Source organism: Ranitomeya imitator, chromosome 1, assembly GCF_032444005.1.
Source record: "Ranitomeya imitator isolate aRanImi1 chromosome 1, aRanImi1.pri, whole genome shotgun sequence".
Classification (NCBI taxonomy): Eukaryota; Metazoa; Chordata; class Amphibia; order Anura; family Dendrobatidae; genus Ranitomeya; species Ranitomeya imitator.
The window spans coordinates 721,890,222-721,915,528 of record NC_091282.1 but is presented as its reverse complement, the minus strand read 5'-3'; the positions used below and the strand labels follow the sequence as shown (position 1 = coordinate 721,915,528).

Sequence of the window (25,307 nt, the reverse complement as noted above, 5' to 3'; positions counted from 1 at the left end):
CAGCACCCCCGGTAACTGACAAAGAGCGAGGTATCGTGCGCTTCGTGACCGTGAGTACACCGCCCATGCCACAAAGAGAGAACCAGCTATTGGACAGACATTTGCAGCCCACCTTAACATCAGATGCCTTCCCGCCTGCAGAGGGCCTTGATCATGCTGAGACCTTGTTTGCTCCGGCCACATATGTTCATGGACTAGGGGCTCAACGAAAGGTACCGGAAACAGACCGTTGCCACCAGAAGACAGACCGCCATTATCAGCTGGATCTTCTTGGATCAACACCGCACCAGCTGTTGACGGCGCTGTCCACCCTCCAAGTGATACCTGCATTCTGAAGAACATCTGACATGATAAGTGCATCACCAAACTACTGTCCCTTTGTTTATTTACCCTGCATATTTCCCACAAATGGACTGCTATTACCCTGTTTAACCCTTCATCTCCCTGCGAGAAGTTAACCCCTTGTTAAAATTAAAACTGTTAAAATCTGTTAACCCTTGCTCTGCCTTCTGTCTGTCACTGCATTCCGCACGCAAACTGCTTACAGTCACAGTAAATCACTTGACAGCTGCCATTTTGGGAACTATTGACGTGGTGACTGCCGCGTACATTCTTATTGCACATTGTCCTGACATTACATATCAGGTTATAGGTTATAACTAGTGATGAGCGAATATACTCGTTACTCGAGATTTCCCGACCACGCTCTGGTGTCCCCCAAGTATTTTTTAGTGCTTGGTGATTTAGTTTTCTTCGCCGCAGCTGAATGATTTACATCTGTTAGCCAGCATAAGTACATGTGGGGTTTGCCTGGTTGCTAGGGAATCCCCACATGTAATCTAGCAGTCTAGTAGCTGTAAATCATTCAGCTGCGGTGATGAAAACTAAATCTCCGAGCGCATACAAATACTCGGAGGACACCTGAGCGTGCTCGGGAAATCTCGAGTAACGAGTATATTCGCTCATCACTAGTTATAACATTTCTAAAATTTTATTTAAAAAATCCCTGTTAAGGTCTTATATATCAATTGCCAAATATTTGATTACTACATAGCAGGCAATGTATGTTGTTATTACCAGGCTTCTTGCTACATTATGGTGGAAAAGAACTGCCAAATAATAATAGTCAAAGACTGTGTGTTTAATCACTGGGTGACAAAGAGTTAATATGCTGACCCTGTCCTGTATCCATGTGTGTGTGTGTGTGTATACCCAGGCATGGATGCATGCAGTTGTTCCAGCACCTGTTCGCTGCACATGTCTGCAACTGGGGGCCCAGAGGGCAGTTTGTTCAGCTGGACACCCGCCGTGGACAACAGGCGTCAGAATGTCAGCCATTGAATATTGAAAGTCTCCTTAAGTTTTTGAAGCTATCGGGTTTCCACTGTAAATAGTTTTCCTTGGATTGTCTATGGTCTTGACCTGGTTAATATTCTAGTATCAAACCCCCAAATTTACTGCCATCTGATAAGTGTGATTTACATTGAGAAATTACTAAAAAAAAACAAGACTGATGGGAATATTCTTATTATTTATAATGAAGTCATACAAGCAAAAATTGGTAATACAGTTAATACAAAGATATGACAGGTAATACAACAGTACATATAACCCCCACCAGGAGACATCCCACAAAGCAATACACTCTCCAGATACGACTGCTGGCGTTCATCAGGAAAATGAACATCTCTGTTTAGACCGGTGAGGTGGTATTGGTACTTAATATGAAGCTTTGTCCAAGTTGGTGAGGGTCCATATCTTTAGCTCAACAAAGTGATTTGCCTGCACGTGCATATTCTGCACAGGTCCTGCCCAAGTTAACCCCCTGGAGCAGCAAGTCCGTCACCTTGTCCAGTCCCACACAGGTGGTGAGGGGTGCCAGAAAGCCATACAGAGCTCCAAAAAAGATACTGAGCGGCCAGGCCACGAAAATTAGGACTATAATCCAAAAAATGCACCATAGAATGCAAGAACAACTGGCCATTGTGGATCTGTGGACAAAAGGATATAGAGGGTGAAAAACACAATAATCTATTTAATAACATATTATACAGAATAACTCAAGTAAAATTAACAGAGACTAAAGATGAAACACCGAAATGTAAGAAGTGACTGATCATAAAATGGTATGTGTGGAGAAAAAAGGGCACAGAACTTCAGGAAAAGAACATCTCACCAACCATTAGGCAAGGGGGTGGATCAATCATGCTTTGGGGTTGTATTGCAGCTAATGGCACAGGGAAAATTTCACGGATAGAGGGAAGAATGGATTCAATTAAATGTAAACAAATTCTTGATGCAAACATAACATCATCTGTAAATAAGTTGAAGTTGGAAAGAAGATGGCTTCTACAAATGTATAATAATTCTAAACACAAATCATAATCCACAATAGACTCCCTCAAAAGGTGCAAGCTGAAGGTTTTATAATGGCCCTCACAGTCCCCTGATCTGAACATCATAGAAAATCTGCGGCTAGACCTCAAAATAGCAGTGCATGCAAGACGACCAAGGAATCTCACAGAACTGGAAGAATTTTACAAGGAAGAATGGATGAAAATCCCTCAAACAATAAATAATAGGTACTAACCATGCAGGGTGCAAAACTTTAGCATCGGCCCATTTTCCTCTATGTAATTTTTAAAATGTAAAAAATGGCATTTTTTTGTGTGCCTAAAATACAATGTAAATGTGTCATCTGTAACTTTAGACCTTTTAGAGATCATTTCATCTTCAGCTTGCTTAAAGGTTTATTCACACTTTGCGGATTTTGCTGCGGATCCGCAGCGGATTTGACCGCTGCGGATCCGCAGCAGTTTCCCATGAGTTTACATTTCAATGTAAACCTATGGGAAACAAAAAACGCTGTGCACATGCTGCAGAAAAATCCGCGCGGAAACGCTGCGGATTACATTCCGCAGCATGTCACTTCTTTTCTGCGGATTTTCAGCTGCTCCAATAGAAAACTGCAGTTGAAAATCCGCAGAAGAAAACGCAGTAAAAACCGCGATAAATCCGCAGTAAAAACCGCGATGGGTTTTCACTGCGGATTTTGCAATTCCGCTGCGGAAAAATCCGCAGTGGAATCTGCAAAGTGTGCACATAGCCTTACTGTTCACAGCAACAGTAATATTGACCAGGGGTGTCCTGGTCAATAAAACTTTTACATGCCACTGTATATATTCCTCTGTGTACGCATAAAGTATTGGCAGAATTGAGGCACAGGAAGCAGATTTGCTGCAGGGTTGTATGTGGTAAATCTGCAGTATAATAAACTACCAAAATAAGTAAAATCTAAAAAAAAAACCCTCATCTACTCATAGTGGAAATGTTTTACACCTAGTTGACAGTAACGTGCAGTGCGGATTTTAAAATGTTAATTTTCGCGACAGGTATGCATTGCAAAATTCATCTACTTCAATGTGGGGGGGTGAGGTACAGTAGGGAGAAAAGTATTTAGTCAGCCACCAATTGCGCATGTTCTCCCTCTTAAAAAGATGAGAGAGGCCTGTAATTGGCATCATAGGTAGACCCCAACTATGAGAGTCAAAATGAGAAAGCAAATCCAGAAAATCGCCTTGTCTGATTGGCAAGATTTATTTTGCAAATTATGGTGGAAAATAAGTATTTGATCACCTAAAAACATGCAAGATTTCTGGCTCTCACAGACCTGTAACTTCTTCTTTAAGAGGCTCCCCTGTCCTCCACTCATTACCTGTAGTAATGGCACCTGTTTGAACTTGTTATCAGTATAAAAGACACCTGTCCACAACGTCAAATAGTCACACTCCAAACTCCACTATGGTGAAGACCAAAAAGCTGTCGAAGGTCACCAGAAACAAAATTGTAGCCCTGCACCAGGCTGTAAAGACTGAATCTGCAATAGGCAAGCAGCTTGGTGTGATGAAATCAACTGTGGGAGCAATAATAAGAAAATGGAAGACATACAAGACCACTGATAATCAATCTGGGGCTCAACGCAAGATCTTATCCCGTGGGCTCAAAATGATCACAAGAACGGTGAGCAAAAATCCCAGAAGCACATGGGGGACCTAGTGAATAACCTGCATAGAGCTGGGACCACCGTAACAAAGACTACTATCAGTAGCACACCACGCCGCCAGGAACTCAAATCCTGCAGTACCAGATGTGTCCCCCAGCTTAGGCCAGTACATGTCCGAGTCTGTCTGAATTTTGCTAGAGAGCATTTGGATTATCCAGAAGAATATTGGGAGAATGTCATATGGTCTGATGGAACCAAAGTAGAACTGTTTGGTAGAAACAAAACTCGTCGTGTTTGGAGGAGACTGAGTTGCATCCAAAAAACACCATACCTACTGTGAAGCATGGGGGTGGCAACATCAGGCTTTGGGGACGACTGATCCGTGTACATGAAAGAATGAATGAGACCATGTATCGTGAGATTTTGAGTGCAAACCTCCTTCCATCAGCAAGGACATTGAAGATGAAACGTGGATGGGTCTTTCAGCATGATAATGATCCCAAGCACACCGCCAGGGCTACGAAGGAGTGGTTTCATAAGAAGCATATGAAGGTCCTGGAGTGGCCTAGCCAGTCTCCACATCTCAACCACATAGAAAAACTTTGGAGGGAGTTGAAAGTCCATGTTGCCCAGTGACAGGCCCAAAACATCACTGCTCTAGAGGAGATCTGCATGGAGGAATGGGCCAACATACCAACAACAGTGTGTGGCAACCATGTGAAGACTTACAGAAAAAGTTTGACCTCTGTCATTGCCAACAAAGGATATATATCAAAATATTGAGATGAACTTTTGTGAATGACCAAATGCTTATTTTCCACCATAATTTGCAAAATAAATCTTGCCAAATCAGACAAGGTGATTTTCTGGATTTGTTTTCTCATCTTGACTCACATAGTTGTGGTCTACCTATGATGTCAATTACAGGCCTCTCTCATCTTTTTAAGTGGGAGAACTTGCACAATTGGTGGCTGACTAAATACTTTTTTTTCCCCACTGTAAGCACCGAATCTGCAGCAAAAGCAGCATGATGATTTTTTTTTTTTAAACTGGCATGCCATGGATTTAAAGGGAACCTGTCACCAGGTTTTTCCTATTTAAACTGTAACCTCCACTTTTCAGTCTTTAGAAGCACTCCTCTTTCTTAAGAGCTCAGCTCCCGCATACCTAAGAATATGTCCTTTATAATTGTTCCTTTTCATATACTAATCGGCTGAATGCTGAGTTGTTGTTTTCTTATACCCCGACCCCAACAGTAATTGGAAGTTTTCTATGTATGCTGTGCATTGGCAGAAAGCTGCCAATCAGGGGTGTGGATGGAGTCATAAGGAGATCAACATGCAGAGAACTGGGAGATCTCCAGCAGACAAAACAGTGATTTTATCACTACAGCAAGCAGCCCAGTAAGTGTCACATCACTGGAACCAGGGTGTTTGTCAATATAGTATATGTTATACTATATGAAAGGCTATGTGGGGCACATTATACTACGTGGAAGGCAACATGGGGTGCATTATATTATATGGAAGGCAATGTGGGGCGCATTATGCAATGTGGGTGCATTATACAATGTGGAAGGCAATGTGAAGCGCATTATACAATGTGGAAGGCAATGTGGGGTGCATTATACAATGTGGAAGGCAATGTGTGGTGCATTATACAATGTGGAAGGCAATGTGTGGTGTATTATATTATGTGGAAGGCAATGTGGGATGCATTATATTATATGGAAGGCAATGTTGAGAGTATTATATTATGTTGGAGGCAATGTGGGGGCACTTTATATTGTATGGCAGGCAGGCAATGTGGGTGGGGCATATTATACTACATGGAAGGCAATACGGGGCTCTTTGCATTATATGGAAAGCAATGTGGGGAGTATTATACTACATGGATGGCAATGTGCGGTGCACTACAATATATGGAAAAGAATGTGTGGTGCATTATACTATGTAGAAGGAAATATGGGGTACATTATACTGCATGGAAGCCTATGTGGGGTCCATTATACTATATAGAAGACTATTAGGGCCATTTATACTATATGGAAGGCTGTTTGGAGGGCGCTGTGTGGGCCATTATACTATATGGAGAGCTATGTGGGAGCCTTTAAACTTTATAGAGGGCTATGTAGGGTCCATTATACAGTTTGCAGGGCTTTTGGGGGTCCATTATGCGGTTTGCAGGAATAAATGGAGGGCCATAATACTCTATGGAGGGCTGTGTAGGGATCACAATTGGGGCATCATACTGCTGACGGATTCCCTTTAATAAGCGGTAGGGCCTGCACCCGCTCTCACACAGTCAGAATCTGTCCTTCCACAGTCAGATCACACAATCTGCCTTTATAGATTATAATAAAGCTGGCAGAAGGGCAAAATGGAGATAATTATTCCTGCTCTTGATCGGAGACGTTCCAATAGAGGGACATTTTGAGTATGTTGGGGGGGTTTTAGCTATATTTTAGTTTGGAGAAACAATTGATTTGCATTATAGCCACATATAATATAGCATAGAGAGCCAAATCTAAGCTGTGCTGTACCAAACTACACTTCAAAATAAATAAGGAAAGAAAGAAAAAACAACATGTAAAAAAAATAGGTAATAGTGAAGACAATAGGCTATATTCACACTTAGCGGTTTTTACCGCGGAACCGCCGCGATTTTGATGCTGCGGGTCCGCAGCAGTTTCCATAGCGTTTACAGTAACATGTAAACCCTATGGAAACCGCAAACCGCTGTGCACATGCTGCGGGAAAAACCGCGCGGGAACGCAGCGGTTTACAACCCGCAGCATGTCACTTCTTTGTGCAGAATCGCTGCGATTCTGCACCCATAGGAATACATTGAACCGCTTACTTCCCGCATGGGGCTGTGCCCACGTTGCGGGAAGTAAGCGGATAATGTGCGGGTGGTACCCGGGGTGGAGGAGAGGAGACTCTCCTCCAGGCCCTGGGAACCATATTTGGGGTTAAAAAATAAAAAATCTGGTTATACTCACCCTCTGATGTCCGGAGCTCCTGGGCGCTGCACGCGGCTGTCCGGTCAGAGTTGCTGTGCGACCAGGACCTGCGGTGACGTCGCGGTCACATGACCGTGACGTCACGAAGGGTCCTTCTCGCACAGCATCTCTGGAACCGGACCGCCGGGTGCAGCGCCGAGGGATCGGGACGTCAGAGGGTGAGTATAACCAATTTTTATTATTTTTAACATTACTATTGATGCTGCATATTGCTGCATATGCAGCATCAATAGTATAGGCGGAAACCCGCAGCGGAAACCGCGGAACAAACCGCGATAAATCTGCAGGGAGAACCGCAGTTGTTTTGCCCTGCAGATTTATCAAATCCGCTGCGGGAGAACCCGCAGGGACCCGACGCAAGGTGTGAACATAGCCTAAGAGAACTAGAACTAGAGAACAGCCACCAGAAACTGCAGCCAAGCGTGGTAGACACAGTTAATAGGAGCGAGCTGCTTTACCATCATCACTGAGCCGCACACCTGCAATGCCTGGAAAGCAGAAGTCCCTGGTAACTGACATTTATAACTGCAGTAACATAAAGTGTTTACACCCCGCTGATAATCATCCTGCACAGGGAAGACTACGACAATGCAAAGTGCCGGATGATGTCAGTCATCACCAACTCAATAAAGAAAAGAATCTCTTGTCTTATGGCATTTTACATAATGGTGCCTGGGACACTATTGTCCTCATATAGTATCATCATGTAAGACACAATGTATGCTGTACTGTCAGCGAGGGGCACTAGGGGTGCATCCTTCTGGCATTTTAGTTTTGCACCAAAAGAGGAAACTAGTAAAAGTAAATGAGAATTTTGAAATCTCACGTACCTGTCATTCACATAAATTGACACGCGGTTCGGATTTTTAAATTATTTTGCCTTTTTAAAAAACAAAAATTCTATGGACTTTAATAGAGATTTTATTTTTTGCATTAAAAAAAACACGTGCAAGTGTTGCTGCTTAGTTATATGTCCTACATGCATTTCCACAACAACAGAAAGCACAAGTGTGGTTTATTCCAGGAAAGGGATGTGATGTCACAGCAGCTGGAAGGACATGAAAAAGACAGCTTGAAACTGCAAGAAGATAAAAAAAGCTGATGTGGAATTTAATTGCTTTTGTGCATTTTTTAAATGAACTAAAAATGCATTATGCGCCTTAACCCTTAAAGGGAGCCACATATATTATGTAGAAGTAGGTTGATGGTTGAGCAATTGTTGAACTATTGATTACGGTAACTGGTGGACTTCTGTTTCGGTGATGCAGTCATACGCATTTTAGGCCATACAGCCATTCAGACTGTCCATTAGTTGTCCAATAATACTAGATCAATAAAAATCTTTGTCAAAAAACCTCAATAGACAAATAGAGGAATACCCACCCACATGTAATAGTAGTACCAGTGATATACCAGTGTTAACATTCACTTAGTTATATAGATGTGCAGATGTAAGTGCAATTTCCCTAGACGCTATACAACACCTGTATATATATGCCTACCTAGATGCGGAGGTTGGCACCCTAAGAAATTCGAGAATGTCGCCCCCGCTCATGCGATGGCTGTCCCTATTCTCCTAACTACAATCTATAAGGAGACAGTCAGAAATAGAAGGCCAGATGGCTTGTAATATCTTGTAATGGCATATCGTGTGTTAAAGCGAACATAAGGCCCACCCACAATGTGATGTGAGTAAAGAGACAGATACTAAAAAACTATGCACACAGATGTATATACACAGGGAAATAGTTTAGGTACTCTGCAGCATCATAATGACTTCAATATGGTACCAGAGAAAAACTCATTACAACTGGTACTACTCCAAGGAAACATGTTTGTAACCAACAAATATAAAGATAGATACCACAATCCACATTTTATATTGCGTCACTAAACCCCCCAACTACAAGCACAAGGCCAAATTATATAACGTTTGTTCCTGCAGAAAAAATATATCCTCAGTGTGCAATTTTGCACTCATCTGTTAGATATAGGCAGTTGTGGGTCCAGATAAAGTGACTCCTCGCATAGATCAACACATAACTCTCGACGCATTTCCCCCAGACATGGGTTCATCAGGAGAGGTGATACCGTGGTAGTATGAAGTTGTCCATAAAAAGGCTGCAACTACATACCTATGAATCCTCCTTAAATACTTTAACAGGTGCATGTAAAACTACTTCCTGTTTAGCGGACACTAAACTGCCGCTATAAATTGTCTGCCCACGGCGCCCATGTAGGACTATCTGGCGCCATTACCCTGGAGTCCACTGTCCTACCTACTATTTAGGCTGAGGGTACGTTTTTCTTGTTATTTAATAAAGTACATATTTTAAGGTTTTTTTTTTTATTTTGTAAACTTGTCCTTACCCTTGTTTCATATTTAGCTTAAGTCTCCAATAATACTAGGTCAAGGATGAACAATCCTTCTGTGAACATTTTTCCAGATAAATATATAAAAATCTTTTGTACGTAAACCATGAGAAATTTCAACATAATCAACTTTGTTCCGGGCAATGATGGTCAGCCTCCGGTCAGCTAAAATGATTTACTGTTGTGGTCGGTCAATTTTGGTCTAATGTGTATGGTCATCTTTAGGGCTATAGATCACAGATTTTGACTAAAGAAGTCCAACTGTAAGGGTATGTGCACATTTTGCGGATTTGTGTGCAGATTTTTCCACACAGATTCAGAAAAATCCGCAGGTAAAACACCCTGTATTTTACCCACATTTACCGTGGTTTTTGTGCGGATTTCACCTGCGTTTTTACACCTGCGGATTCCTATTAAAGAATAGGTGTAAAACGCTGCAGAATCCGTACAAAGAATTGACATGCTGCAGAAAATAAACCGCAGCAAATCTGCATCGAATTTTCTGCAGCATGTGCACAGCAGATTTGGTTTTACATAGCTTTACATGCTACTGTAAAGCGCATGGAAAACAGCTGCAGATCCACAGCGTCAAATCCGCTGAGGATCTGTAGCCAAATCCGCAACGTGTGCACATACCTTAAAGCCCCCCATATATTTTTTTAATCCAACAGCTTCTGTATGTCTCCTGATTTCCTCATACATAGGAGCATTCAGCACAGCCAAGCGCTCTTAAGCTTTCTATGAGAGAGCCGATGCCAGACTCCTCTGGTGGTGACTTATCTCCAGGAGAACAAAAAGTATCCGTAGTTCAAAATCAGACATGTTAGATCCTTCGCTTCCCCGACAGATGATGTTTGGGAGGAAAGAGGCCCCCATACATCCAATTTTGGCAGGTCCATCCAACATTAGTCTAATATGCGTCAGGGCCTTAAAATACGTGCTACTATGAGATACAGGAGGAACGCGGGATGCAGTGAGAAGCCGGAGGCAGAACAAGAGTTAACGGGTTTATTACAAGGATTACGCCATGCAGGCAAAGTAAGGGTTAAGGGGGAAATAAACTTGGGTTTGGTATCTGGGTAGGAACAAACGGTTAGGAAACTGGTAAACTTATCAATCCAATGATTTCCCGGCGCTGGGAGCTTGAAATCCCACGGTGGCACCGTAGGCAACGCACAAAGTCTCTGGCCTGTTCCTGGAGGAAGGTGAAGCACTGTCTCCCAACAGAAATGGCGTATCCTGGCTTTCTCAGACGAGGTAGCGAGTTGCCGGGGCAAAATCCACTAAGTGTTGCAGTCTTTGCCTCCGCTGGAAGATGCTGCTGAACAGCGCTGGTGTCGGGGATGTAGGTCCCAGGTTCTCGACGATCTGCCTGGTAAGCTCCAGGCCACACACTCAAGGCCAGTAGTGGAGCGGTCGGGGCAGAGGTCCCGTAGTCAGGGTGGATAGGCACACCACCTCAAGTCTCTCACGGTTAGTCTGCACAGGGTAATTAAGATTACTAAAGGAGTCTGTGTCATTATTTAAAATAAAGGATTTTATTCTGGGTGTCTGTGTTTTTATACAATATCACTGTGGGGTTACTAATGGATAGGTGTCTTATAGATGCCTCTCCATTACAAACCTGTGGGCTTGATGTCACCTGGCAATACAAAGGTGACATCAACCCCACAAATATGATCCCCTCTTGTCACGGGGTACAGGGCAAGTGGGAAGAGCGAGGCTAAGCGCCAGATTTAACTCCTCTTATGGATGCGCCTTTTCTGTGGCTTTTTCATCAGCTGAGAGCTGATATTTTTAGTCTCCTTCCTAGGCTATTAAAATCAGCCAGCAGTTGTCTGCCTAGCCTTTGCTGGGTAGATTTTATAGGGGGGCCCTATGTCAATTTTTTTCTGGGGTCCCCTGTAAACTAGCCTGTAAAGTCTAAGCACACAGCTGTGAGCTGATATTAATAGCCTGGGAACATTTATGGCTATTGGCTCCTTCCCAGAATATTAACATCACCCCTCAGCTGTCAGCTTTCCCTCTGCTGGTTATTGAAATTACGTGGAAACCCATGCAATTTTTTTTTCTCTTTAAAATTAACAGTTGCTGTTTGGTTACAGCCTATATGTGTTCGTTCTGTTAACCCTCCTGCAAGTGCTTCTCACTAAATTAGAATATCATCAAAAAGTTAATTTTTTCAGTTCTTCAATACAAAAGTGAAACTCTATTTAATATCAGAGTCATTACAAACAAAGTTATCTATTTCAAGTGTTTATTTCTATTAATGTTAATGATTATGGCTTACAGCAAATGAAAATCCCAAAGCCATTAACTCAGTAAATTAGAATAATTAACAAAAAACACCTGCAAAGGCTTCATAAGTGTTTAAAAAGATCCCTTAGTCTATATCAGTAGGCTCCACAATCATGGGCAAGACTGCTGACTTAACAGATGTCCAGAAGGCAGTCACTGACACACTCCACAAGGAGGGTAAGCCACAAAAGGTCATTGCTAAAGAAGCTGGCTGTTCATACAGTGCTGTTTCCATATTAATGGAAAGTTGAGTGGAACGAAAAAGGGGGGTAGAAAAAAAAGGTGTACAAGCAACAGGGATAACCGCAGCCTTGAAAGGATTGTTAAGAAAAAGATATTCAAAAATTTGGGGGAGATTCACAAGGAGTGGACTGCTGTTGGAGAAATTGCTTCAAGAGCCACCACACACAGACGTATCCAGGACATGGGCTACAAGTGTCGCATTCCTTGTGTCAAGCAACTCATGACCAATAGACAAAGCCAGAAGCATCTTATCTGGGCCAAGGAGAAAAAGAACTGGACTGTTGCTCAGTGATCCAAGGTGTTGTTTTCAGATGAAAGTAAATATTGCATTTCATTTGGAAATCAAGGTCCCAGAGTCTGGAGGAAGAGTGGAGAGGCACACAGTCCAAGCTGCTTGAGGTCTAGTGTGAAGTTTCCACAATCAGTGATGGTTTGGGGAGCCATGTCATCTGCTGGTGTAGGTTCACTGTGTTTTATCAAGACCAAAGTCAGTGCAGCCATCTTCTAGGAAATTTTAGAGTACTTTATGCTTCCCTCTTCTGACAAGCTTATTGGAGATGGAAATGTCATTCTCCAGCAGGACTTGGCACCTGTCCACACTGCCAAAACTACCAATACCTGGTTTAAAAACAACAGTATCACTGTGCTTGATTGGCCAGCAAACTCGCATGACTGTAACCCCATAGAGAATCTATGAGGTATTGTCAAGAGGAAGATGAGAGACACCAGACCCAACAATGCAGAAGAGCTGAAAGCTGCTATCAAAGCAACCTGGGTTTCCATAACACCTTAGCAGTGCTGCAGATTGATCGCCTCCATGCTATGCCGCATTGGTGCAGTAATTGATGCAAAAGGAGCCCCGACCAAGTATTGAGTGCATTTACTGAACATCCATTTCAGTAGGCGAACATTTCGGATGTTAAAATAATTTTTTCAAGCTGGTGTATTATAAAGTATTCTAATTTACTGAGATAATGACATTTTTTGGCCAAATCATGTGCTAAGCATCTCATGTGTTTTTTCATAGATTTCACAAGCCATTATGCTATTCACATTTCATGTATCGCACATTTCCTTGCTTTAGTACAGTTGAGTGCAGCCATTGATCTATTTGCTTATCAAGACCAAAGTCAGCGCAGCCATCTACCAGGAAATTTTAGTGCACTTCATGCTTCCCTCTGCCGACAAGCTTAAGGGTATGTGTCCACGTTCAGGCTTGCATCAGGATTTGGTCAGGATTTTACTTAAGTATTTGTAGCCAAAACCAGGAGTGGAACAATTAGAGGAAAAGTATAATAGAAACATATGCACCACTTCTGCATTTATCACCCACTCCTGGTTTTGGCTTACAAATACTGATGAAAAATCCTGACCAAATCCTGATGCAATCCTGAACGTGGACACATACCCTTATGGAGATGGAAATTTAATTCTCCAGCAGGACTTGGCACCTGTCCACACTGCCAAAAGTACCAATACCTGGTTTAAAAACAACAGTATCACTGTGCTTGATTGGCCAGCAAACTCGCTTGACCTTATCCCCATAGACAATCTATGGGTTATTGTCAAGAGGAAGATGAGAGACACCAGACCCAACAATGCAGACGAGCCGAAGGTTGTTGTCAAAGCAACCTGTGCTTCCATAACACCTCAGCAGTGCCACAGGCTGATCGCCTCCATAATACGCCACATTGATGCAGTAATTGATGCAAAAGGAGCCCCGACCAACTATTGAGTGCATTTACTAAACATACATTTCAGGAGGCTAACATTTCGGATTTTAACCCCTTCCCGACCTTTGACGCCACGTAGGCGTCATGAAAGTCGGTGCCAATCCGACCCATGACGCCTATGCGGCGTCATGGAAAGATCGCGTCCCTGCAGATCGGGTGAAAGGGTTAACTCCCATTTCACCCGATCTGCAGGAACAGGGGGAGTGGTAGTTTAGCCCAGGGGGGGTGGCTTCACCCCCTCGTGGCTACGATCGCTCTGATTGGCTGTTGAAAGTGAAACTGCCAATCAGAGCGATTTGTAATATTTCACCCATTATAACGGGTGAAATATTACAATCCAGCCATGGCCGATGCTGAAATATCATCGGCCATGGCTGGAAATACTAGTGTGCCCCCACCCCACCCCTCCGATCGCCCCCCCACCCGCCCGATCTGGCCGGTACACTGCTCCGGCTCCCCTCCGCCCTGTGCTCCGCTCCCCCCCGTGCTCGTGTCCGCTCCCCCCGTGCTCCAATCACCCCCCCGTGCTCCAATCACCCCCCCTGCACTCCGATCCACCCCCCCCCGTGCTCCGTTCCACCCCCCCGTGCTCCGTTCCAGCCCCCCCGTGCTCCGTTCCACGCCCCCCGCGCTCCGTTCCACCCCTCCCGCGCTCCGATTCCCCCCCCCCCCGTGCTCCGATCCCCCCCCCGTGGTCCCCCCCCACCCTATCATACTTACCGATCCAGCCGTGGTCCCGTCCGTCTTCTCCCGGTCGCCGCCATCTTCCAAAATGGTGGGCGCATGCGCAGTGCGCCCGCCGAATCTGCCGGCCGGCAGATTCGTTCCAAAGTGCATTTTGATCACTGAGATATAATCTATCTCAGTGATCAAAATAAAAAAAATAATAAATGACCCCCCCCCCCTTTGTCACCCCCATAGGTAGGGACAATAAAAAAATAAAGAAATTTTTTTTTTTCCACTAATGTTAGAATAGGGTTAGGGTTAGGGGTAGGGTTAGGGGTAGGGTTAGGGGTAGGGCTAGGGGTAGGGTTAGGGGTAGGGTTAGGGGTAGGGTTAGGGTTAGGGTTAGGGCTAGGGTTAGGGTTAGGAATGTGCACACGTATTCTGGTCCTCTGCGGATTTTTCCGCTGCGGATTTGATAAATCCGCAGTGCTAAACCGCTGCGGATTTATGGCGGATTTACCGCGTTTTTTTCTGCGCATTTCACTGCGGTTTTACAATTGCGATTTTCTATTGGAGCAGTTGTAAAACCGCTGCGGAATCCGCACAAAGAAGTGACATGCTGCGGAATGTAAACCGCTGCGTTTCCGTGCAGTTTTTCCGCAGCATGTGTACAGCGATTTTTGTTTCCCATAGGTTTACATTGAACTGTACACTCATGGGAAACTGCTGCGGATCCGCAGCGTTTTCCGCAGCGTGTGCACATACCTTTAGAATTAGGCTATGTGCACACGGTGCGGATTTGGCTGCGGATTCGCAGCAGTGTTCCATCAGGTTTACAGTACCATGTAAACATATGAAAAACCAAATCCGCTGTGCCCGTGGTGCGGAAAATACCGCGCGGGAACGCTGCGTTGTATTTTCCGCAGCATGTCAATTCTTTGTGCGGATTCCGCAGCGTTTTACACCTGTTCCTCAATAGGAATCCGCAGGTGAAATCCGCACAAAAAACACTGGAAATCCGCGGAAAATCCGCAGGTAAAACACAGTGCCTTTTACCCGCAGATTTTTCAAAAATGGTGCGGAAATATCTCACACGAATCCGCAACGTGGGCACATAGCCTTAGGGTTAGGGTTGGAATTAGGGTTGTGGTTAGGGTTAGGGGTGTGTTGGGGTTAGTGTTGTGGTTAGGGGTGTGTTGGGGTTAGGGTTGTGATTAGGATTATGGCTACAGTTGGGATTAGGGTTAGGGGTGTGTTGGGGTTAGTGTTGGAGTTAGAATTGAGGGGTTACCACTGTTTAGGCACATCAGGGGTCTCCAAACGCAACATGGCGCCACCATTGATTCCAGCCAATCTCGTATTCAAAAAGTCAAATGGTGCTCCCTCACTTCCGAGCCCTGACGTGTGCCCAAACAGTGGTTTACCCCCACATATGGGGTACCAGCATACTCAGGACAAACTGCGCAACAATTACTGGGGTCCAATTTCTCCTGTTACCCTTGTGAATCTAAAAAAATGCTTGCTAAAACATAATTTTTGAGGAAAGAAAAATGATTTTTTATTTTCACGGTTCTGCGTTGTAAACGTCTGTGAAGCACTTGGGGGTTCAAAGTGCTCACCACATATCTAGATAAGTTCCTTGGGGGGTCTAGTTTCTAAAATGGGGTCACTTGTGGGGGGTTTCTACTGTTTAGGCACACCAGGGGCTCTGCAAACGCAACGTGACACCCGCAGACCATTCCATCAAAGTCTGCATTTCAAAAGTCACTACTTCCCTTCTGAGCCCCGACGTGTGCCCAAACAGTGGTTTACCCCCACATATGGGGTATCAGCGTACTCATGAGAAACTGGACAACAACTATTGGGGTCCAATTTCTCCTGTAACCCTTGGGAAAATAAAAAATTCTGGGCTAAATAATTATTTTTGAGGAAAGAAAACGTATTTATTATTTTCACGGCTCTGCATTATAAACTTCTATGAAGCACTTGGGGGTTCAAAGTGCTCACCACACATCTAGATAAGTTCCTTTCAGGGTCTAGTTTCCAAAATGGGGTCACTTGTGGGGGGTTTCTACTGTTTAGGCACATCAGGGGCTCTGCAAACGCAACGTGACGCCCGCAGAGCATTCCATCAAAGTCTGCATTTCAAAACGTCACTACTTCAATTCCAAGCCCCGGCATGTGCCCAAACAGTAGTTTACCCCCACATATGGGGTATCACCGTACTCAGGAGAAACTGGACAACAAATATTGGGGTCAAATTTCTCCTGTTACCCTTGGGAAAATTAAAAAATTCTGGGCTAAATAATTATTTTTGAGGAAAGAAAACGTATTTATTATTTTCACGGCTCTGCATTATAAACTTCTATGAAGCACTTGGGGGTTCAAAGTGCTCACCACACATCTAGATAAGTTCCTTTGGGGGTCTAGTTTCCAAAATGGGGTCACTTGTGGGGGGTTTCTACTGTTAAGCCACATCAGGGGCTCTGCAAACGCAACGTGACGCCCACAGAGCATTCCATCAAAGTCTGCATTTCAAAACGTCACTACTTCACTTCCGAGCCCCGGCATGTGCCCAAACAGTGATTTACCCCCACATATGGGGTGTCAGCGTACTCAGGAGAAACTGGACAACAACTTTTGGGGTCAAATTTCTCCTGTTACCCTTGGGAAAATAAAAAATTGCAGGCTAAAAGATCATTTTTGAGAAAATAATTTTTTTTTTTATTTTCATGGCTCTGCGTTATAAACTTCTGTGAAGCACTTGGGGGTTCAAAGTCCTCACCACACATCTAGATTAGTTCCTTTGGGGGTCTAGTTTCTAAAATGGTGTCATTTCTGGGGGATCTCCAATGTTTAGGCACACAGGGGCTCTCCAAACGTGACATGGTGTCCGCTAATGATTGGAGCTAATTTTCCATTTAAAAAGCCAAATGGCGTGCCATCCCTTCCGAGCCCTGCCGTGCGCCCAAACAGTGGTTTACCCCCACATATGGGGTATCAGCGTACTCAGGACAAACTGGACAACAATATTTGGGGTCCAATTTCTCCTATTATCCTTGGCAAAATAGGAAATTCCAGGCTAAAAAATCATTTTTGAGGAAAGAAAAATTATTTTTTATTTTCATGGCTCTGCGTTATAAACTTCTGTGAAGCACCTGGGGGTTTAAAGTGCTCAATATGCATCTAGATAAGTTCCTTGGGGGGTCTAGTTTCCAAAATGGGGTCACTTGTGCGGGAGCTCCAATGTTTAGGCACACAGGGGCTCTCCAAACGTGACATGGTGTCCGCTAAAGAGTGGAGCCAATTTTTGATTCAAAAAGTCAAATGGCGCTCCTTCCCTTCCAAGCCCTGCCGTGCGCCAAAACAGTGGTTTACCCCCACATATGAGGTATCAGCGTACTCAGGACAAATTGGACAACAACTTTCGTGGTTCAGTTTCTCCTTTTACCATTGGGAAAATAAAAAAATTGTTGCTAAAAGATAATTTTTGTGACTAAAAAGTTAAATGTTCATTTTTTCCTTCCATGTTGCTTCTGCTGCTGTGAAGCACCTGAAGGGTTAATAAACTTCTTGAATGTGGTTTTGAGTACCTTGAGGGGTGCAGTTTTTAGAATGGTGTCACTTTTGGGTATTTTCAGCCATATAGACCCCTCAAACTGACTTCAAATGTGAGGTGGTCCCTAAAAAAAATGGTTTTGTAAATTTCGTTGTAAAAATGACAAATCGCTGGTCGAATTTTAACCCTTATAACTTCCTAACAAAAAAAAATTTTGTTTCCAAAATTGTGCTGATGTAAAGTAAACATGTGGGAAATGTTATTTATTAACTATTTTGTGTCACATATCTCTCTGGTTTAACAGAATAAAAATTCAAAATGTGAAAATTGCGAAATTTTCAAAATTTTCGCCAAATTTCCGTGTTTATCACAAATAAATGCAGAATTTATTGACCTAAATTTACCACTAACATGAAGCCCAATATGTCACGAAAAAACAATCTCAGAACCGCTAGGATCCGTTGAAGCGTTCCTGAGTTATTACCTCATAAAGGGACACTGGTCAGAATTGCAAAAAACGGCAAGGTCTTTAAGGTCAAAATAGGCTGGGTCTTGAAGGGGTTAAAATAATTTTTCAAGCTGGTGTTATAAAGTATTCTAATTTACTGAGATAATCACTTTTGGGTTTTCATTGGCTGCAAGCCATAATCATCAACATTAACAGAAATAAACACTTGAAATAGATCCCTCTGTAATGACTCTATATAATATATGAGTTTCACTTCTTGTATTGAAGAACTGAAATTAATTAACTTTTTGGTGATATTCTAATTTTGTGAGAAGTACCTGTACATAGGCTGGTGGCAATGTGTGTGTTTGTGTTTACTTATCGGCGTAGAAATGAGGGTGTCAGGTTGACACCTTTTCATTACTAAGCCTAGAGCTAGGTGTCAATGACCGCTGCTAAAGGTACCGTCACACTGAACGATATCGCTAGCGATCCGTGACGTTGCAGCATCCTGGCTAGTGATATTGTTCAGTTTGACAGGCAGCAGCGATCAGGATCCTGCTGTGATGTCGTTGGTCGCTGCAGAAAGTCCAGCACTTTATTTCGTCGCTGGACTCCCTGCAGACATCGCTGAATCGGCGTGTGTGACGCCGATTCAGCAATGTCTTCACTGGTAACCAGGGTAAACATCGGGTTACTAAGCGCAGGGCCGCGCTTAGTAACCCGATGTTTACCCTGGTTATCAGCGTAAAATTTTAAAAAAACAAACACTACATACTTACCTTCCGCTGTCTGTCCCCGGCGCTGTGCTTCTCTGCACTGACTGTGAGGGCCGGCCAGCCGGAAAGCACAGCGGTGACGTCACCGCTCTGCTTTCCGGCCGCTGTGCTCACAGTCAGTGCAGAGAACCACAGCGCCGGGGACAGACAGCGAAAGGTAAGTATGAAGTGTTTTTTTTTTTACTTTTACGATGGTAACCAGGGTAAACATCGGGTTACTAAGCGCGGCCCTGCGCTTAGTAACCCGATGTTTACCCTGGTTACCGGCATCGTTGGTCGCTGGAGAGCTGTCTGTATGACAGCTCTCCAGCGACCAAACAGCGACGCTGCAGCGATCGACATCGTTGTCGGTATCGCTGCAGCGTCGCTTAAGGTACCTTCACACATAACGATATTGTTAACGATATCGTTGCTTTTTGTGACGTAGCAACGATATCGTTAATAAAATCGTTATGTGTGACAGCGACCAACGATCAGGCCCCTGCTGGGAGATCGTTGGTCGCTGAAGAAAGTCCAGAACTTTATTTAGTCGCTGGATCTCCCGTGGACATCGCTGGATCGGCGTGTGTGACACCGATCCAGCGATGTCTTCACTGGTAACCAGGGTAAACATCGGGTAACTAAGCGCAGGGCCGCGCTTATTAACCCGATGTTTACCCTGGATACCATCCTAAAAGTAAAAAAAACAAACAGTACATACTTACCTACCGCTGTCTGTCCTCCAGCGCTGTGCTCTGCACTCCTCCTGTACTGGCTGTGAGCGTCGGTCAGCCGGAAAGCAGAGCGGTGACGTCACCGCTCTGCTTTCCGGCCGCTGTGCTCACACAGACAGTACAGGAGGAGTGCAGAGCACAGCGCTGGAGGACAGACAGCGTTAGGTAAGTATGTACTGTTTGTTTTTTTTACTTTTAGGATGGTAACCAGGGTAAACATCGGGTTACTAAGCGCGGCCCTGCGCTTAGTTACCCGATGTTTACCCTGGTTACCGGCATCGTTGGTCGCTGGAGAGCGGTCTGTGTGACAGCTCTCCAGCGACCAAACAGCGACGCTGCAGCGATCCGGATCATTGTCGGTATCGCTGCAGCGTCGCTTAATGTGAAGGGGCCTTTAGTGTGACGGTACCTTAAGCCTAGAGCTAGGTGTCAATGACAGCTGCTAAAGGTACCGTCACATTTAGCGACGCTCCAGCGATATAGACAACGATCCGACCGAAGCTAGATCGCTGCAGCGTCGCTGTTAGGTCGCTGTAGAGATGTCAAACACAGCAATTCCAGAACGATGCAGGAGCGATCCAGTGACGTACTTATCGTTCTCACTGGTTGTTAGCTCTGTGAAAAAACATTGCAGGAATCGTTGCTTTTGCTGTCAAACATGACGATACACGCCGACCTGACGACCAAATAAAGTTCTGGACTTTCATCTACGACCAGCGATGTCACAGCGGGATCCTGATCGCTGCTGCGTGTCAAACACAACGAGATCGCTATCCAGGACGCTGCAATGTCACGGATCGTTGTCGTTCTCATTATAAAGTTGCTCCAAGCCCTAATCCCATTGCCCTGATGCTTCTGCATCAGCATGAAAAAGGTGGTGTTGAACCAAGAAATTAGGAAGCAAAACTTTTTTTAAAATATCTTTATTTACCTAAAAAAAAAAAACATTCATTGCTGTATAAAAAACACATACAAAAATTTGGCAAAAACTAGCATTTTTTCCCGCAGCGTTTTTCCTGTCAAGAAATGCAGAAACCTTGCAGAAATTTCTGCAAGCAAATACTCAACATGCGCACATAGCATGTGTTATTTTATTAGAAAATTAGGCTAGCAAATCGCATCTTCTCAACAATAGGAATTAGCGGTATTCCAGAGTAACCAACAAGGATATTTTAATTAAGGTCATAGAGTTTGTGTGGCATCAATCCTTAAATTTGGATAAGAAGCTGATGGGCCTACAACGTTTTAACCCTATTACATTCCATGTGTCAGCACTCAGATCTGCGGCTGTAATCGGTAGGATGCAGTGTAATCGCTACTTCGCTATAAGTTTTAGTTTCTGCTACATTCATTTTCTGTAACTGAATCTCATGATGTACGAAATTACACACTTTCATATGCTGAAATTTTTGGTTAGACATCTAATGACAGGTAATGGCCAAAGTTCATGTTACAAGGGTGTAATTTTCGTTCTTTACTTGCTCGGTGTGCTGTAACTGATATGAGAGAATGCCGAGCTTCTGTCTACTCCTGTATGTACAATGGCTGTGCATGTAGGATTGCTGTTTTAAGGTCTTTGTGACCTTGGGGAGCAAACACATGATAAGGTTACCAGGGAACCGGAAAGGAAGTTCTCTGCCAGTTGAAAAAAAGCCACTTCTCCCATGACACAGAACAGAGTACTTCAAGGGTGCATCCACGCAAAAAAATTGAAAAATCCACCGCCCTGCAAAACGTAAAATACTTATGTGGAAATTTCTGCATCTGATTTTTCTGCTCTGAAAATTACGCCAAGTTTTATCCCATCCTGACAGTCCAGGAAAATTCTCATTAATAGATACACACATGCTGCATTGGCTAATGTAAGGGAAAGATACATGGAGATAAGTGAATGTTATGATGACGGCACCGTGATGGGGTGCATATTGGATAGTGTCAGCGACGGGATTAACCAGTTCTTTAACAATAAATGCCTCTAGTCAGTGTATCTGGTGTAGGCTGGCATTAGGGCTCTGTTCTTCACGATTTCTGCTGCTCCAATGCCAAGAATAATGTAGACAGCTGAGCTATTCTTTTCTATAAAAAAAAAAAAAATACAGAAACCTGAAACAGAAAATGGGATTGTCCTGTTTTTTCCTTTTTTTGGCCATGTCTTATGATTTTGTTCTCCCATCGCTGAAACTCTGAGCAGGAAAACCTGGCAGCAAATATTCAGTTTGCATGCACTGCCTCCGGAGGAAAGATGAAGTATTACAATTTCTCATCTTGCACACAAGTACAGGTCCCCCAAAGCGAGAGTTGCTCCCCTCTTCAGGACCCCCCATCTATCTCTTGATTTTTTTATAGACTACTTGATAATATATTTTCTAGTTTAGACACCTCCTAGCTTCAATTAACTTAATGTAATCTCTGTGTTTTGAAATTCATAAATAAGTAACAATATTTTAATATGTGTGTGAAAATATACCAACTATTTTCTGACCTTCGGGTGGGAGTACATGCTTGATTTAGCAGTTGATGAAAATCTTTTTAATTTTTTTACAAAATGCAGCGATAATTTCTATGACCTCAAGCTGCTCACAAGCTCATAAGGGGACGTTCACATATTGCCTTTTTGCAGCGGTTCTTTATGCATTTTTTATGCAAATTAACCCCTTATCCCCCAGGCCATTTTCCGTTTTTGTGTTTTCGTTTATGCTCCCCTTCTTGCCAGAGCGATAACTTTTTTCTACCTTTATTCACCTTTTTTTTTTTACTGCCAAGAGAGCAGGTTTTGGCTGAAGAAAAAAACGCACCAAAAGAGTAACGTGTGAACATAGCCCAATGTTATTTTCCGACCACTCCCACCATGCCTTGTAATATAACACGACTGTATTCAACTGATTACACTGGGGAACACAATTTTTTAGGAGTTAGGTCAGACAACTGTTCTTAACTAAATTTTGGATGCTGAATCCAGAAATGATTTCAGTTTTTCTCTATCACGTCAAGTTTTTGAACTATAGGATTTTTGTCTTCTCAAAAATATGTAAACTACTGTACCTAAAAAGTGTTTTTTTTTTAAATAGTACAAATAGGCATTCACGACGAGAAGAAGGAGCAGACATGATCTGAAACAAAGGAAATATGTACATATGTAAATAAAACACCGAGATGGAAAGTTACAAGCTTTGAAAACGAACAAAGAAAAAAATCATAAAAGATATATAAATTACAACTAAGCGCCCAATGTAAAGAGAAAAGCTATCACAAATCCTATTTATTCCTACTATGAAAATTTTTTTTGTGTAAAGATATTGATAATTATGACGTATTGGGAGCTGCACACACCTCTCACCACACTGTCTCAGTTGTGACTACTCTTACAAGTTGCCACGTAGCTCTATATGAGTCGAATTGTAATCAGATAACAAGTCTTATTACAGATATCAGTGCAATTGTGCTTCTCTGGCAGGTAAGTTGTGGAGGAAAAACTTGACGTGCTAGAAAAAAACTGACTACATTTTTGGAATCAGCATGCCAATTTTAGTATAAATTAGCTCAAAAACCTAACTCAACAGAAATTTTTTTTCAAATTGTTCCCCAGTGTTATCAGCCTCTCTGCACAGAGAAAAGGTAACGGGTCTACTTACGATCTAGGGTTCATGGCAATACAGTCGCTTACAAGTAAGTTATAGCATACTCTAGAAATGTGCTGTAACACACTTTTATGAGACTAGCTCATTTCTATGATTTGGCATGCTAAAAAAAAAGTTTCTCATGAAAGACAAGTAACTATGAAGTCTCTTGACAGAAATATGGAATCGTGGCCCATTCTAGCCTGATCAGCATTAGCAGTATGAATTTGGACGCTCTTGAAACTAGTTTTGAGTACAGAACATAATACCTCCGACCCACCGAGGGGTCTCCTTCGCAGAACTCAACAGCTTCATATATGCCAATGAGGATGTTAAGGCTAGATCAGGAGATATACGGCCGATGTGGACATCAGGGAATGTACTCACATCGTATCTCATGGACAACTGGTTTTTGTATAAGGGTTCAAACACATGGTCATAGTATGCATCCATGCGCAAGCCAGATATCTATTGGCACCAGTTGGAAAGCAAAATAAGTTGCTTTCCTTGGCTCACAATACATTACTCATGTACATAACAAGTGGGCTGACTTGTTTATCAAGTTCAACTACTTAAAGTTCCTAACTCTAGCTGATCCTAGGGAAGATGAAGCCACCCTGACAATTTTCCTATTGAGTAGAAATATTTATTCCTCATCTCTACAGGCTATAGGCACAGTGTGCTCACAGCTCTAAAGGGGTTATTCACTACTTTCAATTAGCCCCCCAATGTATCCCCACGGGGCCCTTAATGGATTTTGTAAATACCTTCTGTTGCCATTTTAGCCTGTGAGCGGCGCTATGCCGGCAGCTGAGTCCAAGTCACGTGACCCCCAGGCTGCAGCCGTCGCTAATATCCGCCGACGTCACGTCAATTTCCTGACACTGGAAATTGATATGACATCATCAGCAGGTGTGACCCAGCCTTCACAGACTAGACTCTTCAAGATTGACTGGCCTGTGGGCGGTGCTAGGGTCTGCAGACTGTGTGGGGCTGTCCGGGGGTCTGCGGGCTGTGCGGACCTGTCCAGGAGTCTGGGGGCAGTCCGGGGCTGTGCAGACCCATCTGGGGGGTGTGCAGGGCTGTCCGGGGGCTGTGTGGGCCTGTCCGGGGGCTGTGCGGGGGCTGTGCGGGCCTGTCCAGGCCTGTCTGGGGGATCTGCGGGCTGTCCGGGGGCTGTGTCAGTGTGTGTGTGTGTGTGTGTGTGTGTGTGTGTGTGTGTGTGTGTGTGTGTGTGTGTGTGTGTGTAGGTATCGTCTGATGGGACTACACCGTCAGTGAGTGACATATTAGCCAATGATGGAACAGTCGTAGTCCCATCATCCGGATAATGTGTTGAATGCAAAAAAAAAAAAAACATACAGAACATACTGTGAAGAAACCAGATTGTATTTTAATTTCCCAGACAACCATGCTTTTGTAAACCAAAAAGAACTGATTTTTTTTATCTGTATATTGGCTTGTGAATTTAAGTGTTTATGTCTGGTGGGTCAAGAAGACAGACATGCCAAATGATATACTATCTAACATACTGTGTAAAGGTACCGTTACACTGAACGATTTACCAACGATCACGACCAGCGATACGACCTGGCCGTGATCGTTGGTAAGTCGTTGTGTGGTCGCTGGGGAGCTGTCACACAGACAGCTCTCTCCAGCAACCAACGATCAGGGGAAAGACTTCAGCATCGTTGAAACTGTCTTCAACAATGCCGAAGTCCCCGGGTAGCCAGGGTAAATATCGGGTTACTAAGCGCAGGGCCGCACTTAGTAACCCGATATTTACCCTGGTTACCATTGTAAAAGATAAAAAAAAACAAAAACAGTACATACTCACATTCCAATGTTTGTCA

General features: G+C 43.6%; 1 long non-coding RNA gene across 1 annotated transcript in view; it reads right to left on the bottom strand.

The window, feature by feature from the left end:
* Nucleotides 1-1,511: 1,511 nt before the first annotated feature.
* LOC138643923 (uncharacterized) overlaps nt 1,512-25,307 on the bottom strand; it is a 29,866-nt gene continuing 6,070 nt past the window's right edge. The window contains exon 2 of the long non-coding RNA XR_011314436.1: nt 1,512-1,991. This is a non-coding gene — a long non-coding RNA (uncharacterized lncRNA). The remainder of the gene's footprint in view (nt 1,992-25,307) is intronic.